The following is a 5618-nucleotide window of genomic DNA, read 5'->3' as shown; positions in this document are numbered from 1 at the left end:
AGCACCTTTTTCATAATCCCCAGGGTAGATGGTACTTTCTCCTCTAAACCAAGCATCATTACTTCTTCTTCTTCCACTTCTTGGTCTAGCAACCCCTAGTATGGGTCCGGATTCAACCTTTCATGCACATATTCATCGATTAGTTCATCAGTAGTGTCAAGAAAATAAAGAGTATCATCCAAGTCAAGAGAATGTCGCATGGCTTCGGTGAGGCGGTAGGTCAACTTCTCGTCACCCATCTTCAGTGTCAACTCCTGATAAGTGCTTGTGTATTAGTAATACAAAGTATTATTTTCTTACCATGAGCATTACTTTTATCAAGTTTTAGCGCTAATACATATGTATTTATATTCTTTTGCGCATGTAGGGTTTTGAAGACAAATATGAAAGAAAAAAGCCAAAGTAGATCATGAATGCGCTATTTGATGAAATCTTGGAAGGAACAAACGCTAATACACTAGTTGGGCTTAAAGATATGTGAATGTGTGGCAACTTCCACGTATCCAAGCAATTACAATGATTTAGATGGGTATGAGGGCAGTCACATTTGCGTATCTCGACTTGTGCATTGATAGCAAGATCTTCACCAATTAAGCCATTTATTGAAGAAGTGACGTGATCTACGGCATAATTGTGTGCTCGTTTATGTTGCCTCAGTGAAAAGTGGATTCGGGAGTGTTTTTGGTGTGGTACTGTAGTAGGGTACTATAGCAAATCAATATAGCAATTTTCTATAGCAGTTACTGTTCATAGCCGGCCGAAAATCAGAATTCCAGAGAATCCACATGGGCATGTGGAAATTACCCACGCCCGTGTGGAAATTCCATAGAGGTGTGTGGAAAATCCATAGGGCTGTGTGGATACCCGATTCCATCCTATTTAAAGTCATTTTTCAGCCCGATTTCAGCATTCTTTTCTCTATCTTTTGAGAGGTCCGGGGCTATGGTTTAGAGGGGTTTTGGCAAGGCTTTTGGAGTGATTCTATGACTTCAACACAATGTTTTTCTTGAAAGAAGGTTATTGGGGGAGTTTTCATCAGCACCAATCCGGTAAGGTGTGCCCTAGGCCGGACAAGGGGACCTTTGGAGAGGACGAGAACACTCCTCAAGACCATCGATGTGAATACCGAGGGGGTTTTCCTATGGATTATTTGTTTTTATTTTTTATTTTACGATTGATTGTATCTTACTCCATAGAGAGCTAAACCGCCTAGTGGGAACATGGAATTGTGAACCCTAGGATGTATTTGTTTCATTAACTCTCTATTATACTTTTCTTAATTGATGTTTTAATTGAATTCCAATCTTGAATGCTTGACTGATTGAATACTCCCTTACAGTGATACTAGGGTTGAGAGTTCACCTTGGAAACCCTTGTGAGTGAGTGACACACCATGAAGGTTAGACAAAGCTAGATAGGAGAGGGTTGAGAGGGTGAGTTGAGAGGTAGTGGAGCATCCCCTTTCCTCTCCGATGTGATTTATCCTACCTCCATTTCCTCGAGTTCTTCTCGAGCACAATAGATTAAAGTAATAGAGGATGAACTCCGCTAGGGCTTAGTTGCTCGAGCGACAGAGTGAAGGGTTGCAGTGAACTCTAGTATCCGGGGCTTAATTGTGTCTAGAGGCCTTTCATCTGGACCAAAGGGTTAGGTCTACACATAGGAATAGAGTTTATCACATAGAATCCCTAGAACTCCATGCAACTCTATACAGTGTGAGGTGTTGAGACTGTTCAATTTCTCCACCGGGGCATAGTATAGAGTTAGTCACGGTTGACCATAGATTTGGGACCTTGTATTGTAGGATCTCCACGAGTCATTAATCATTAGTTAGGAAGCATAATAGTTGGTTTTGCACTTGAATTGATTATCCTAGGCGGAACAACATCCAAGTACCCCACTTATATCGATTGCCTTATCTCTCACTTATTTGTGCCTCTCATTCTTATTTCTTTATTTATGTTTACATTACACTTCATCAACATTATCATTGTTTCATTTACGCTTGGTTAAGTAGCAACTTAAGTGCCTTTACTCCCTACTCCCTATGGATAGGATACGCCACTCACCTGGGAATTTATTACCGACAAACCCGTGCACTTGCGAGTCACACGCAAGGGGCGTTGTCAACTCCCCACCATCCATTTTGATAAGTGCCTTCGAAGTGCTCAAGAATGGCCTCCCAAGTATCAAAGGAACATTTGCATCCTCATTGACATCTAACACTATGAAGTCCACAGGAAATATGTACTAGTCAATCTTGACAAGCACATCTTCAATGATGCTCCTCGGGTATATCACCATTTGATCCGCCAACTGTTACACAATCCGAGTGCGCCTAGGCTCTCCCAAGCCTCGCTTCTGAAAGAAAAACTATGGCATGACATTGATACTGGCCCCTGAGTCCGCCAATGCTATCTCTTCATCCAAGTTGCCAATGTTGCACGGGATGATGAAGCTTCCTGGGTCTTTCTTCTTGTTCGGTATATTCTTTTGCAAAATAGCAGAGCAAGAGGCATCTAGAATCACGGAGGCACTCTCCACCAATTTCCTTTTGTTAGTCAACAGGTCCTTTAAGAATTTCGCATACGAAGGCATTTGGAATAATGCCTCAACAAAAGGAATGTTTATGTGTAATTGCTTAAACAAACCCAGAAACTTCTTACAATGTACGTCGGTTTGGTCGTTCTTTAATCTTGAGGGTAAGGAATTCTTGGCTTGTAAGGTAGGGGTGCCACCTTCTTCTATTTGTTCGCTCTTTCCTCAACCTCCATGACCTCAGGTTCTTTAACATTGGTCTTCTCACTTAGAAGCCTACACTCGACCTCATGACCACTTCTCAAAGTGATCACCTTCACATGTTCCCATGGATTGGTCTCGGTGTTACTTGGCAAGCTTCCTTGTGGTCTCTTTGAAGCGGTGTGGTTGCGAAGCGTAGCCTCGACTGATTGAAACCGTGTATCCGATGATTGCACAAATCTAGTCAAGGATTTCTCTAAGTCAGTTATCATGGTCTCCAAGCCTAAATCTATTCTCCATGTTTAAGGATTGTTGTTGTTGGAAACCCGGTGGTGCCATGGCCTTTTACTGCCCTTGGTTAGTCCATGAAAAGTTGGGGTGACTCTTCCATCCCGGATTGTAGGTGTTGCTATATGGATTACCTTGGCTCCTCATTATATTACCCACAAAGTCAACTTACTCTGCTTAAGATGTATCACCAACAAAAATAGGACAATCGGACGGAGCATGTCCTCCCCCACACCCGGTGCAAGTAGTCATGGCCGTCACTCTATTAGAAGTTAGAAGGTCTAACTTCTTACTCAATGATTCCACTTAGTTCGCCAAAGAAGTGACTCATCTATTTCATGGAGCCTGGCTACCTTTTTCCTTTCCCGCACATTCTACTAGTAGCTGTTCATGGCCATGTCTTCTACTAACTGTCGGGCCTCTTCAGGGGTTTTACTCCCCATTCTACCTACTTCGGCGGCATCTAGCAATTATCGTGTATTCGGATTTAACCCATTATAAAAAGTCTGAATGATCACCCATTAAGGGAATCCGTGTTGTGGGCACTTGCGCAAGAGATCCTTGAATCGCTACCATGTCTCAAATAATGACTCAAGATCCATCTGAACAAACAACGATATCTCATTACAAAGCTTTGTCGACTTCCCCGAAGGGAAGTATCTTGTCATAAAAGCTTTGACGATCTCATTCCAAGTCGTGATGGATACTTTTGGCAAGGAATGAAGCCACTACTTGGCTCTTCCTTTGAGAGAAAATAGGAAAGCCCTCAATCTAATAGCATCATCTAAAACACCGTTGATCTTAAGCATGTCACTAACTTCCAAGAAGTTCTCTATGTGATTGTTTGGGTCCCGATCAGGCTAAACTATTGAATCGCAGCTAACTACTAAATCATTTTCGATGAATGCCGGCTTTTAGCTCAAAAATTCAGTAGTTGAAAGCGGGGTCACACAATATGCGATTGTGTGCCCAAAACTGAGGGCCTAGCATAATCAGAAAGTGTTCTCTATTACTCATTCTGTTCTGTCATGTTATCTAACCCTTCAACTTCTATTTCAGCTTGATTGGACGGTTCTTATACAAGTTATTTACCCCTTATTCTGAGTGTATGTTCAAGATCAGGATCACCTTCAATCAATATCAAAGGGTTACCCTCGAGTCATAACCCCGAGTCGCACTCAAAAAGAAAGGAAACAAATCGAGCGATGATAGAATAAGAAAAATATTAAATAGAATGAATGAATGAATAGCTAAGATAGCAAAGTGCAAAGTATCTCTAAATGCCTACTCCCCCGCAACGGTGCCAAAAACTTGACAACACCCGCAAGTGCACGGATTTGTGAAAGTAATAAATCTCAGGTGAATGGCTATCGTATACACAGGGAGTAGGAAATAAAAATACTAGTGTTCCTACTTAACCAAGCAAAGATGGAATAATGATTGTGTTAATAAAGTGTAATGTAAACAATAATAAAAGATCAAGATAGAGAAGCACAAATAAGTGAGAGGAAAGGCAATCGATGTAAAGTGGGGTATTCAAATATTGTTTCGCTTAGGATTATTGCTTCAAGTGCAAAACCAATTATAATGCTTCCTAACTAATGCATTAATGAGATGTGGATATCCTAAGATACACGGTGCCAAATCTAAGGTCAACCATGACTAACTCTATGCTATGCCCCGACGGAGAAATCAAACAGTCTCAACACCTCACACTGTATAAAGTTGCATAGAGTTCTGGGTATTCCAAGTGATGAACCCCATTCCTATATGTAGACCTAACCCTTTGGTCTAGGTGAAAGGCCCCTATTCACAATTAAGCCCCAGATACTAAAGTTCACTTCAACGCTTCACTTTGTCGTTCACGGAACTAAGCCCCAGTGGAATTCATCCTTTAGTACTTCACTCTATCGTGACCACAAAGAACTCTAGGAAATGGAGGTAGGCTAAATCACACCAGAGGGGAAAGGGGACACTCCGCTACCTCTCGACTCACCCACTTAACCCTCTCGAATTTAGCATTGTCTAACCCTCATGGTGTGTCACTCATTCACAAGGATTACCAAAGTGAACTCTCAACCTTAGTGACACTCTAAGGGAGAAATCATTCAACAAGCTTTCAAGATTGGAACTCAATTAAAACATCAATTAAGGAAAGCATAATAGAGAGTTAATGAAACAAATACATCCTAGGGTTCACAAATCCAAGTATCCACTAGGGTGTTTAGCTCTCCATGGAGCAAGATATAATCAATACCAAAATTGAAAGTAAAAATATGTAATCCATAGGAAAACCCTATCGGTAGTCGTGTCGATGGTCTTGTGGAGTAGTCTCATCCTCTCTAATGGTCCTCTCGTCAAGCCTAGGATACGCCTCGCCGGATTGGTAACGACGATAGCTCCCCCAATAACTATCTTCCAAGAGAATCGCAATGTCGAGGCTGTAGAAGTACTCCAAAAGCCTTACCCATAACTCTCTAAACCCTAGCCGAAAGCCTCTCAAGAGTTGGAGAAAATATGGAAAGAAGTATACTGAAATCGGGCTGAATCGAGGCTTAAATAGGGCTGGAATCGGGTATCCACATGGGCCT

The 5618-nt window shown here is 41.7% G+C and overlaps 1 non-coding gene across 1 annotated transcript; it reads left to right on the top strand.

The window, feature by feature from the left end:
- Positions 1–3555: 3555 nt before the first annotated feature.
- LOC120266106 lies at positions 3556–3662 on the top strand. The gene has a single exon (XR_005537953.1). It is a non-coding gene; the product is annotated as a small nucleolar RNA R71 (small nucleolar RNA).
- Positions 3663–5618: the final 1956 nt, after the last annotated feature.

Source organism: Dioscorea cayenensis, chromosome 1, assembly GCF_009730915.1.
Source record: "Dioscorea cayenensis subsp. rotundata cultivar TDr96_F1 chromosome 1, TDr96_F1_v2_PseudoChromosome.rev07_lg8_w22 25.fasta, whole genome shotgun sequence".
Taxonomy (NCBI): domain Eukaryota; kingdom Viridiplantae; phylum Streptophyta; class Magnoliopsida; order Dioscoreales; family Dioscoreaceae; genus Dioscorea; species Dioscorea cayenensis.
Note: the sequence above shows the minus strand (reverse complement) of the source record. Positions and strands in the feature narration are given on the sequence as shown.